Here is a 13,200-nt window from a genome sequence, read left to right as displayed (position 1 = left end):
GGCTACAGCTTCAAAAAGGGGCCTGCCACCAAAAAAAGGGGAAAAAAATAATATTAGGGTTGTTCTTCCCATTGCTTCTGATCTGCCTGTTGTAAGGCTGTGTGTGAGGAAGGGGTATGTGTACACATAGATAATCTCGTCGTGGGGTTGTATTTTATTTTGTCACTTGATATGCCTCTGTCAGGCGAGGCAGGACTTTCCAGAGTTTGAAATAATCCAAATTCAATCACTTTAAAGCTGCTACAATATGCAAGTCCTGGCAGCCGTTTTAAATTAATGGAACATCAGATGTGCTCTGATCCTCTCAATTTCCTTGGGCAAGGGAAATTCTGCTGTGGTGGTAGCGGGAGGGGAAATATAGGGCTATCAGTAAAATAAATGTCAGCTTTTGTCTGCTGATAAAAAAATGCATAAAGCAAAAAGGCACAATATTTATTGCCCTGTAATTAAAATATATTTCTGTATGCAGTAAGGATTATCTTAGCGGTTTGGACAAGCCAACGCTGTGCAGTCTGATCCACACGAAGGGACATTAAATTAAACCAAAATACAAAATTGCTTTTTATTTGGCATTTTACAAATACAGCTAAATATTACATTTGCGTGTAGATATTTATTTTTTTGTGTGCCTGCTGGCACATTTATCAATAAAATTATTAGAATGCCTACTTTGAAAGCCCAATTCCAGGACATGGAAGAGGCTTTGGCAAGAACCGGTGGGGGATGGGGGTGGGGGTGGGGAGCGGAAATAAAAATCTCCATAGCAAGATGCCAGCCCATGCAAATGCACTTGGTTTGGGGTTTACTTAGAAACTGTAAACATTCATCAGGTTTGTCAAAAATTTGCAGACTTGAGAACCTTTTGATCAAACCTGGGCTGTGTTTTCTCAAAACTTGCACTGGAATATGGTTTTCAAGATGCAATTCAGTAGCTTTGCTTTTGAAATACAAACAAGCCCCAAAATTCAAATCAAGGCTGAATCTTTGCACAAGCTTTTATGGTGCATGGTTTTTGCTGATTGTAGGCTTACCACCCAGGGCTATGTCCTGGCTACAAGAGCCCACGTTTCATAAAGTCTTTTTCCTGAAACAAAAATACAATACAAGCTGTCAGAGTTAAATTAAAGGGTAAGGTATTTCTTTAATTCTGATTTTTCAGTTATTTGCTTTATATGAGGAGAGCCTGGCTTCTGCACTAACTGGGACTCACATTGCCAGACAGTATGTTTTAAGTTATTTTTAAAAATGCTGGGGTTTGAAGGCTCTTAAATCCTTTGATGTAAATGAAAATAAAATCATAGTCTGGAACCTAACAGAGACTTTTAATCTTGATCTTAAAAGCATGAATCATACTACAGCATAGGGTAAAACCACTTTCTGTCCTCCGCACTCACCTTCTCTACGCATACTTCTATTTGATATTTACCGGTGGCAATTAACGATCTCAGGTAGTCCCAGTGCCTCATGCCAAACTCTGTACACAGTTACGGCCTCACAGTCCACAGCTGAGATTTCTACAGCGTTGCTGTTTTTCTCATTTAAATATGGTATTTCAAGCAAGCCTGATGAAAACAAAGCAAAGCAGAACCAAAGTCTCAAATTCCAGGTGCGTAACGTTATGGCAACAAAACTTGAACTGATTACTGTGTCAACGTAGGGAAACTAGTGGCTAGTAGGGGTATTGAAAGAAAATTACAAAAAACCTTCTCCCATAGCCACCCTGGAAAGCCCAGCCATCATTTACTGCCAGAGCTGAGGCAGAGCCCGAGCCCAGCCCCATCCCAGGGGGAAGCCTGGCTCACTGGCTACTGCCCTGGGTCTCAAAAGTGCCGTCAGTGCACTGATGCCAGGTTTCAAATCCTGGATGGACAATGACCAGCTGAAATACATTTTTTATCAGGTTTTCATACTGTAAAATTCTGACTTGATGCTAAAAGGAGACCATCCCCTCCCAAATCTGCTGGCAGAGGGGTTCCTTCCCTTTGCCTGCCTGGAGCAGGGGTTAGCAGCTGCCAGGATGCTCCCTCAGGATGGGCACTCAGCAGGGGCAGCAGGTACCAAAACCTGTTGCCTCTTTCAGTGGTCCCCAAATGAAGGTAACAGTGAAGTCTACTGAGGATGCTTTCCTCAGACAAAAGTGCTCCCCCAAGATCCTCTGCCAAGCCAACTGCCTGGCAGCTGCAAGGGTGCAGCGTTGCTGATGGCAGCCAGATACGTTGGGTCCTTCATCCCAGTGGTCATCCCGAGAGCTGCTGGGAAGCTGTACACAGCCTGTGAGTGCCCCTGTCTGTGAGCAGACACACACTGTGGTGGGTAGGAGTACTGGGCCCTTGAGGTGTGCCATGGATGTTGTCAGATGGCTTTTATCCTCCAGGATCCTGGCCATGGTTTTTGTCCCAGAGGAAGAGGCTGTGATCAGCAAGAAATGAATTCCAGTATTTGCTTACAAGTCAGGCAGTCTCCTCCCAGTGAGCCTGAGGACGACTCAGGCTGCTCCCCACAGTTACACCTACCACCAAACCATGACAGAAGAAACCATCAACGTGGAAGTTCGTCTTACCTATATGAACTGGGCATTGAATCCCCGTATCTGAACCCTTCTGGTTTTAAAACTCTCCATTACTTCCACTGGAGTTTTAAGGCAAAGAATTTCAAGATTTTTCCCTAAAGAAAAAACACCAAATTAATATAACAGCATGGTGGAGTTTCCATTTACTGCACACAACAGTCAAGATACTCAGACTTACGGCTCCCACTGCAATTGTAATTCAGTTTCCTTGCTCATACATAATGTTTTTTATCTACTCTGAATGGGGTTATCTTTAGTTCCTTAACAAGCCCATATAATTCAGCTGTCACCGTTTCCATAAGAACAATACCTTGGAATTTCCTGCCTTTAATTTGGACTAACTCCTGTCTATAGCTTCACATTAATGATGTTTCCAATGTGTGGGGGGAACTATGAAATCAATCATTACATACACGTTACATATATATTTATAACGTTCAAGTACGATTAGTAGAGGTAATGTCTCAGAGTAATGTAAGGTTCTCATCTTGATAAATCCAACCACCCCAGCTGGGCTGCCTCCTCTCTCCTTCAGGCTTTGTGGCTGGGCTGTTTGCTGTGAAGGAAATTCTCCTGCCCAAGCAGGCAGAGACAACAGATACAAACCTGTCTCAAGTCCTTTCCCTACCTTTTTTGCCATGAGGACTTTTCCTGCTTCTTGGCCACAGGAAGATGGTGGTTCTCAGGGCAGAAACGCCTCCTGGCACACGCAGCAGCATCCTACCCGCTGCAGAAGTGCATTAGGGGAGCTCACCCCGGTGCCCCATTGCACTGAGCTGTGCCCAGTCCCCCAGGGGAGATGGCCATTGCTGTCTCTGTTTTGTAAGGAAATGAGGCAGGACGTTTAGCAGTTGAGAACTGAGCCTTCCCAATTAGCCATCCAGCAGCGGACTGGCAGATGGCTGTTTCTATTTTTGCCTCCCTTACTCCAGGCCCATTCATTCAGTGTGCTCCTTTTAATTACACAGAACCACGTGCCCAAAACCTTGTCCACTTTTTTCCTGAGTGTTCAGTTAGTCTACAGGAGATGTTGCTTTTCCCTAAAATGCCACTTTAGAGTTTCATTTTTTTTTTTTTTTTCCCCAGCATTGAAGAAGACCTCCAGTTTGACTGTGCTCATATTTGGCAGTTCCACCGAGCTTCAGAAGACTGACAGCTCTTCAAGGAAGAGCAAATATTACCTCTCCCTTGCCCCACAGTCCTCCCCTACATACCTGCAAACCAAGCTGGCAAGAAGGGGCACCAGGACACACCGAAAGGCAAGAAAGATTTAGCACAGGGCAATTTGTATCAGCATTAATTCAAACAAGGCAGCATCACATAAAGACCTGATAAACCTCCCTTTCTATGTCTCCTCCCTTACAAGCACAAGCCCTCAATTCAGTATATGGTGGAGCCAAAATATATGCATAGGCTAGAGCTGCCCAAGAGTGACGTGCCGTTTCATCCCTCTTCCCCAACTCCATGTCCTCTTCTCATCCTGAAATTTTTCTAAAACCTTGACTGTCTTTTCAAACCAAGGATGTCCAAATTTGCAGAACAAAGAGACCTGGGGATGAAAAATGAGATGGACTCAAGGCTGGGGTGGGTGACCTCCGGCATAGCTCTGGGGGGACCAGACTGCAAGCCACCCTCTGTAGAAAATCAAAAGTGAAAAGATCCTGGCTGAGGGGCTCAGGGCTACCTGATCAGGCCCAGCATCATGCACACGGTTTTAACATCGCTTGCTGTTTCTGCAAGGATCTCAACCTGGAACCCACCATTGTTGTGCTGCTTATAGGGAATGGCTCTCACCCATCCACCTCCTGGTCACTTCTGATCAATGGCCCCATGGAAAAATGGCATCAGTAATGAATAAGCAGCAAAAAATGTGCTCTGTCTTTCCAGCGCTGGCTATAATGAAGGCCATCAGGTAGTGCAAATTATTACACCTTAGACATGTTGATTTTTGCTAGCTGGGAATCTGGCCCAGGTTTCATCTGGTTCATGAGGGAAGTAAACCACGTAGTATCACAGCTGAGTCGACAATGCAGGTAGACCACAATTTCCACAAAATCTGGCTGGAGGGAGGGGAAGGCTATTTGTTTTCACCAGATGGCACAACCACAGTTTACCAAGTGTGGAAAAAATATCCAGCCACAGAGAGGGTGCTGCTGGCTTGGCTGGGGCTCTGGCACCCAATCTCTGCACCAACCCAGGCTTTCTAAAGAGTCTGCAAGAAGATGCAAAGGCCCATCCAACGCTGAGCCGGTGGTGCCAGTGACACAGCAGATGCTCATGTTTCTAAGAATACTGGAGAGTGCTGGAAGCTACTCTGCACATGCACGTGCAGCCACAGCTATCATTAGGGTTTTGCTGCTTTGGCACCTCTTCCTAATTTACTCAATTCCTATTTATACCATTTTGTTTTTGTTTTGAGCCTTTATCAGATGCTGACATGTTTTGCACAGAGCCAAACTTTGGAAGGAGGCTTTGAAAAGAAGTAATCTAAGAGGGGCTTAAAAAAGTCAGAGCACTGAGAAGGGCCATCCCCAAGTGAGGGGTGGCCACTGTAACTGTGAAAGGGCAACTAGGCCAGTTTTCCCCAGGGCTAGGCCAGTGCTCTCCCACCTGGGGGAGGCAGGTTCCTGAGGGTCTGTGGAATGTACTGGAGAGTCTGTGAAGGCTAATGATGAAAGAACTGACCTTGTTGATGGCAGCTTTCCACACCTGGCTCAGAACCTCCATTGGAAAATGGAAGTAGAGATCTGCAAATCAAAAGAAGTTGAAAACCACAGTGTAATGTCCCAGCTCTGTCTCTGGGGTAGCCGGTAATTGTGTCCAATTGATGACTACTTCTGAAATAAACTGCTTAGTTATTGTGATCGTACTGCAAAGCACAGGCAGAGGGTGGGGGGTAACACTTCCTCTCCTTTGCCTCCACCTGTGATCCAGTGACAGGCTTGTCATGGCTTGGCTGGAGGACATACGGAGCTCCTGAGAAACAGCTCCCAGGGAAAAGCCATACATGCTGTGTCAAGAGTAGCACTGATCGACAGTTTCGGTGGTTAAAGCTCCGAAAGCTCAAATACAAGTAGCAGATGAGAAGAACACAGCTGTTGATGTTGACGTGTTGCTGGCCTTATGCAGTGATGATAAACAGCTGGAAATGCACGTGATGCACTGGGGAATAGGGATGGAGTGAAGAATTTCAGGCTCACTGGAACATCACAAATGAAAAGGCAATCAACTGAGGACACTGAATTCTTCTTTTGCAAATCATTTGTAGATCTTTTACTGCTTCATACTGCAATGGGCTTCAGTCCCCTGGCTTTGGGAAGACAGGCATGGCAAGGCCATAGGCTGCCAGGCTGGCCAGGTCCACACAGGCATCCTCAAAACCTTCCAATACAGCAAAAATATTTAAGGTGGATGAATATCTCCAGGCAGAAGAAGAGAAAAGAGAAACCCTGTTTCTCTGTTTGTGGATGACTCAGGAGAAGATGTGGAATAGGTTCACACCAGAAAATTTATCTTCTTGGGGAAACTTTCCTTCTTTTTCTGCCCACCGCCCCCCTCCCCGAATTGCTGCACCATTAGCAAGTCCTCTGTGCCGAGCAGTCCCAGGCTTCAGAGCATGCTGCTCCCTACACGTCTCCAAGGCCAGGCACGGTACTGACAGCTGTAGGGCTTCTTGTCAAGCCATTCCCCAGGGGGATCAGCTGCTGAAGCATCAAAAGCCTTGTCCAGAGCTACCTTAAAACTGGGGAGCTTATCTCTGTATTTCAATGATGTCTGGTGTTGTACTCTGCCACAAGCTTTAATTGTTGCTGTTCTGAAGCAAGCCTTTGTTCAACACAACTCCTACTTCACAGTGACATCAGCCCAGACTGTGTAAAAAAAGCCCAGCCTGGAGTACTCAGGCGTGTGATGACGTATAAATAGCATTGACAGAACAATATTATAGACTCTGTTGGTACAGCTGAGATAAAAATAGCAAGTTGCTGATTCATATACGATATCGGCTAGAGGGATGGCATGAGGTTCAGCTACAATAAACCTTCTTGGCTAAAAGCATATTACTTCATCATGAATCAGCTGCTCAGATCTTTCCTCCTTTTCAGAAAAGCACCTGTCTCTTTCTGCTTTGGTCCTCCATTACCGAACACTTAAAATATAGTGCCTGATTTTATTTCTGCTTCCCTTATGTTGAAATACATTGCAGTCAGAGAGCTCTCGAAGGCTTTATATACACATAGGAAAAGCAGAACCATTCCTAAAACTGCTTGCCAAGTGCTTGGTAACAGCAAGGTTTATGTTATATTGTTCACAGCTCTGTCTGTACTTTGCCTGCCTCTAGAAAAACAAACAAGGGACCAGTATTTCAATAAACCTGGCAATAAGGAACCATACTTCCAACATCTCTGAATCTGTACTGACTAGGTGATTTTATGGCTTTCAATAAGATAAATGCAAAGTCAAGTACACATCCACGTGCAATGTGCTTTTCAAATGGACAAAACGCAACCTCACACATGAAGCCTAGAAATACAACAATTAAAGGGAATAAAGAAACCAAGAGATGGGTGACTTGCTCCTTGACAGCAACCATTTCTGCTGTGCCCACAATTTATGCTTTTGTTTGATTTAACTTTTTATCTGAGACATAATATCAGCCACGTTGATGCTTCACAGGAAGACCCTGGAGGAAACTACATAAACTACCGTACAAAACCCCAGTGCTAGAACTGCAGATCCAGGGGCAGCTGCTGTTGGGGAGCAGAGTCCCACAGTGCAGACTGTCTGCGTCCAGAGCATGCAGCACGGTAACAAAAAAACGCCTGGTGTAGGATGCTGACTGACCACAGCCACAGATAAACAGGCAACTCCAGGAATCCCTCTTTTATGACAATTCTCACCCACAACGTGGCCACTGTATTTTTAGACACAATTGAAACAGGCCTAAAATGCTTAATTTTCAGTTTTTAAACACTACAGCCATATGGCAAAAAGGAGCACAGATTATTAATAAATGGTAACGTGAGCAGGAAGATGAGGAGGTTTCTCTCCCTTCATGCTGGGCAAGCTCCTCTTGCCCTACAGTACTGTAATCAGTACAACACCGCTCAGTGCGCTGACTTGAGCCAACGAGTAGAGCCAGGACACTCACACTTCTTCACCTCCTGCACCACTGCTTCTCCCGCTCAACGCCTTCTGTTGCGTGTGCATTCCCTTGTGGTCACTGCATAATGATGACAACATCTCTAGAAGTGTGCAAGAAGACATGTCACCCTCTATTCATGAGCACCTTCCTGCTGGATCTCTGAATACAGTGGGTGACAGAAATGGGCTCTAATAAATGCAATTGCTTTGCAATTTATTGCTTACGATTCCACTTACTAGTAACCTATTGTTTCTGTGTGCCAGCAACTTAAGTCCACACTCTGTTCCTCAACAGCACGATCTTACACTGTGATCATCAACCATGCCAGCATCAACTACATGGACATAGGAGCCCCATTAGAGCAGCTTGCTTTGAACAAGTAGAGTGTTTCATCTACTGACTGCATCTTGGTTTGCATCAAAGCTGAGTTACTTGTTTAGTACCATTAAAATGAGCAAGGCTTATACAATTACAGAACTTTATATTAATTTTTAAAACTTGCAGATGTTGCAATCTGTACATATGGGAATGGTGCCAAATCTTATGATGACAGAAAAAAAGTTATGTTGGCTGGATAGAAATGTCTCACTCTACTACTATCAAGGCATTATGTGTATCTTGTTTTGCACACATCTTCTAGTTAGCAGCTTTACATTTCTGGTAGTGAGTTAATCAGGTAATATTTTTATGAACACCAAACCAATAAAATAGCATGGGGACAATGACAAGAAAAAGCCATTATTTGCTTTTGATGTATTTTTATACTCAACAAATCCTTCTTGCTATGTCCAGAAAAGACCTTTATGCCATATGAGTGTCAGAAAGACACGCCAGCAGAGATCCTACATACCTGCCACTTGTGTCAGCATCCTCCTCTGGGGCAAGTGGTGCTGGGAAGAGTGTCTTTTGGGATGCCACTGTGTCACTGTGCAGCACCTCAGGGAATTTGCAGCTGTAGTGTTATTTTGGCTGAGGTTGCAGGTCAATCAGCATGCTGAGGTGCTTTGCAGAGAGCATTTAAGTGACGCTCTATGATCTACATAAGCAACATATGTTTTACATTATCAGCTCCTTTGTATTCCAGTTGCATGTCAGTACTGGTAGAACCTACGGATGCTAGGACCGGCTTCAGCTTTGAAGCTCAGGACAATAACAAAATAACCTGCTATTTGTTTATGTTAGTAATAAAATCTACCAGCAACTATGATTTGATCGTGGCCTTAACAAGAAGGCTAGCCAAAGGAAACCTTCTCAATAAAAAGGAGATGAAGGAAGTGGATGGGTTGTCTGTGGGTTTTCTAAATCTAGTCCAAGAAGCTGATGGTTATACTTAAAGTCTTAAATTATTTTGGACCCCAGCTTTCCAAAAGATTGCTTGGGGGACAAAGGGAAATTGTAGCATTTGCCTTTTCCTAAGAAAAAGTTTTTTGAGAGATGAGCAGAGCCAAACACTACAATCCCTATTTTCCTGAATCCATCAGAAGCAGACAAGGAGCAAAGGTGGATGCGCTGCCCCAGCATGGCAGGCTGTCCTAATCACTGTCTTCCCTGGGCATCCCCCCCTGCTTCTCCTCCTGCCCTGCCTCTATTCCTTCTGCCGCACAGTCAGCCATATGGACTATCCTGTGCCTTGGGGTCTGGTGGAATGGGAGCCCTTGTATTGCACTACGAAGCCACCTGGGGGACTGCAGCTGCATTATGCATAATTACCAGATAGTTTATTGAATTTATATATATATATATATAAAAAACCTAGCAATGCCACTACAACTATAAGCATGCTAACAGGTTAAGTGCACCTTTTGTTTGTAATTGGTTCTTATGCATTAGTGTTACATTTCTGAGGCAGGAAAAAGCTGGTTTATAGAGCACACCTAAGCAGGCAATTTCAGCTTTTGGCATTTCTTCCCCAATACCTCCTCCACTGGCAAATGTGTGAATGTAATGTTGGTTTACCACAGCCTGGCTTGATGGATTTTACAACAGGGCATTCTGGTAACACCATAGACTTACATATGAGTAAGACTTCTAAGACAGTGGCACAATTTATTCCCCCTTCCCGCTTAATGGATTCTTTCTGATCATTTTCACAGCACTGTGCAAGGTTTTTTTTTTTTCCTGCTGCACAAAAGGGGAAAGCTCCTAACGTGTTCCTGAAATGCCTTGTGAAATTAATGTGACTTATTCTCCATCATCAAGCAAATGATACTGGAATGAATGAAAGTCAATATTTTTTCTCAAAGTTTTCTAATATTCAGTTCTCATATGGCATAAGGGAGTAAACTCTCAATTACACAAAGGCAAATACAGAGAAATCTGTCAAAGTCAATAGAGTTATTCTGGACACCTGAGTAATTTGTCCCTTGGTATGATTCATTCTCCAAAATCCACTTTGAATGTCCATAATAACTGTTTGCTATTCACTTACATTTTTAGCTCTGTTATAATTCTAATTTTTTCCATGTTTCACAAATAGCTGGAGTCAGTTTCTTTCAGACGATGCTATTTCCCCAACTTGGCTTCCCTATGAATAACCTCCATCATCACTATGCTACTTTTGCTTGAATGTTTCATTTTTAACAATAAACATCTATCCCAGATGCCTTATTTTCAGCTTCATTAAATGTTTTACTAGTTCATCTCGAGTCATGTCAATATTTACCTTGGACACGGTTCTGTATCCTTTCTAATACCAGAATTCTCCAGACAAGCATATTGTTCCTGGCTTGACTTCTCCAAGTCACAACCTAAAACTTTTTTTGACATACTAAATAAGATGCAAATTCACCCAAATATTTGCTTTGCTGCGTGCTGCCAGCTATGCCTATTCCAAACATCTCTGAACTGATTCACTTCAATTTCTGTGGACACACAGGCCCCAAACCTGAACCCAGTTACACTGAGGTCATTTCAAAGTCATCTGGTAACAGCAATTTGCAGAAGAGAAAGCAGAAATCAGGTATCGACCTTTCTGGAATAGTAGCCCAACAGACCATTTCTACTGACCCTTTTGCACGCTGGAGAAAGCGTGTCAGGAAACCCAGCGGGGCTACCAGCCCCAGGACCTTTGTGTTGGTCCTCATGGCACAAATCCAGATGTTTTTCAGAGAGATGGGACCCATGTTTTTTCACTCCAGCTCTCTCCCTTGCTCCTGACCAGCAGGGCCAACTTGTGCTGAGCCGGGCACAGCACAAAGGCCATCGTGTTGCTTCTTGTGCTCACCTGTGTCCTGAGCAGGTCAGAAGGCGGCTTGTGAAATAGCCAGCAGCAGCAGGATGCTCACCAGACAGGAGGGCAGCAGCAGCGTAGAAGTTCTCCAGTAATACCAATAACATAGGTAATGGTAGTAACTAAGAAAGAAGAGAGGTGGTCTTGAGGGTTGTATTGGAGCAATACAGAGCCTAGGAGGACACAAAGGTGAGTGGAACAGGTTCTGTCCCTTCGGCAGCTGCGAAAGAGCAACCCCTGGCTTTGGCAAGAGCTTGGCTACAACCGCTGTACGGCAATGACAAGTTGTGTAAAGGCAAGCAGCCGTGGGCACGGGGAGGAGCAGTGCGGCTGTCAGGGCGATGGTGTTTTAGGTGCGAAAATGGACAGCCAGCCTGTTGGCGTGGGACCCCAGTGGGAGGGATACCCGGAGCAGCTCAGTGTGCTCATCCCCAAGCGGTCCCAAGCTGTCGCCCACCGAGCCATCCGCGTCCAGCCTGCCCCTTGCTGCTGTAAGCGTACTTCCTTGAGAAAAGTTGTTCTAAGTATGTACAAGGCAATGGGGAACAAAAATTTGAGAAGTGGAATTTTCTTGACAATTTTCTCGATTTTTACACTGAGTTTACTTCAGGTCCTTTTTCAAAGCAGTAGCACAAAAAAGGTAGCGTGAGGTTTGATATATTTATATTTTATATTCATGCACTGTACTGGAATATAACATTTTGAATTTTATATTGGATATAAAAAAGCAAAGGTGTCAAGCTGGGAAAGTGCTTTGGAAATAACAAAGGACTTCATGTTGAATTGTTTGAGGTCATTTTATCTGTTGCTCCTGACAGTATTTAAATACCAGCTTTTCACTTTGAAGTGTCTTTGGCTGTCACTCACTGAAATCAGTGGTGGACATCAGCGGGGCAGCTGGGCATGCACCACAAGGGCATCCATTAGGAAAGAAGCACTCAGATTTTTGGAGATCTCCAAAGTGAATATTATACCTGTGTCATCAACCCACGTTTCTCAGGAGGTGTCAACATGGCCTAGAGAAGCAGTGAGCCACATTCTTGTGAGAGGAGAGACACTTTCCCATCATGGCAACTTCCCTGAGCAAGATGCTCCTGGGAGCAGGTCAAGGAGGTGGCTCCAGGTCTCAACCCAGGTGTGCAACAGTTTTAAACAGAAATCCAGGGTATGAAGCTGAGTCCACAGTGCAACAATTTCAGCGACTGCCATGCATGCAGATCCACGGGGCTAGTTTTGAAACACCTTGCTTGGGTGCTTTAGCAATAGCAGCACAAGTACATTATTCGTATCGGCAGCCCACATGCCTTTGCTAACATCCCAGCAAGAGTACCTCTGCACGGCGTAATGAAGCCAGTGTTTCTGTGCACCCTATGCCACATTGCAGCTTAAAGACTGAGCTTACAGATGGTGTAAGACCCTGTGCTTTGATCCAAAAGGGCTGGACTGTGCCAAGAGGACAACTGAGGTTTTATTTTGTTTATGAAAGAACTTGCTCACCTCTAAAGCTGAGGCGGTCATTTGCCTTGTTTGGTCTAAGCCAGAATCAGAACGAGAGATGAGTTTGAACCCGGGGTATTCAAATTCCCTCCTCTGCCCGGCGTCTGCCCGCTCCAGCGAAAACAAGCAGCTTGGCACGGGAGGGGAGATGAGACGGGGTGAGGGACCACTGCCTCCCGCAGACACATGCAGCCAGGAGATAAAAGGGAATGGGTGAATACGAGACAAAATGCAAGTTTCACGTAAATGACCACTTTCAGAGGCCTAATAAATGATTCTGTGCAATGCAACGTCAGAGATTTTTCTCTGCCATTTTTGTTTTGCATGTGTATTTAGGAGCTTTTTCCCCTTGAAGGATAATGTTCACGTTTTAAAATTTATATTAATCTGTCACTACATTAATCTGCCACTCTGTGAAAGGGCTTCTTTTTTTATTAAAGTGTCTTTTTTCCTTTTTAATGTGTTGCTGTATCAGAATGGGATAGGCTAGGATTTAGGATAAGGCCTTTCAACAGTGGTACTGCACAGGATGGGATGACATGTAGGAAAGCTGCTTTTTATATAGCATGATTTCTTGTGACCCAAACAACTGATCAGAGTTTTAGAGGTTTTGCATTTACCCTGGCTGGGGACCAGCATGGCTCTTCACTGCCAATCTCTCTGCTCCCGAGGGCAGTCGTCATTTCCAGAGCAAAGGAGGACTCAACCAGAGACAGAGGCGTCGCTGACAGATCCCCACCACTTCTTTCAGGCAAGAGTACT

General features: G+C 44.5%; 1 long non-coding RNA gene across 1 annotated transcript; it reads right to left on the bottom strand.

Annotated features, from left to right (window-relative positions):
• Positions 1–476: 476 nt before the first annotated feature.
• LOC129783656 (uncharacterized) lies at positions 477–2,771 on the bottom strand. Its single transcript, XR_008745426.1, has 3 exons — positions 2,561–2,771; positions 1,427–1,562; positions 477–1,084 (listed from the first exon to the last, which is right to left on the bottom strand). It is a non-coding gene; the product is annotated as an uncharacterized LOC129783656 (long non-coding RNA).
• Positions 2,772–13,200: the final 10,429 nt, after the last annotated feature.

Source organism: Falco peregrinus, chromosome 1 (assembly GCF_023634155.1).
Source record: "Falco peregrinus isolate bFalPer1 chromosome 1, bFalPer1.pri, whole genome shotgun sequence".
Taxonomy (NCBI): Eukaryota; Metazoa; Chordata; class Aves; order Falconiformes; family Falconidae; genus Falco; species Falco peregrinus.
This window is presented reverse-complemented; position numbering and strand designations above follow the sequence as displayed.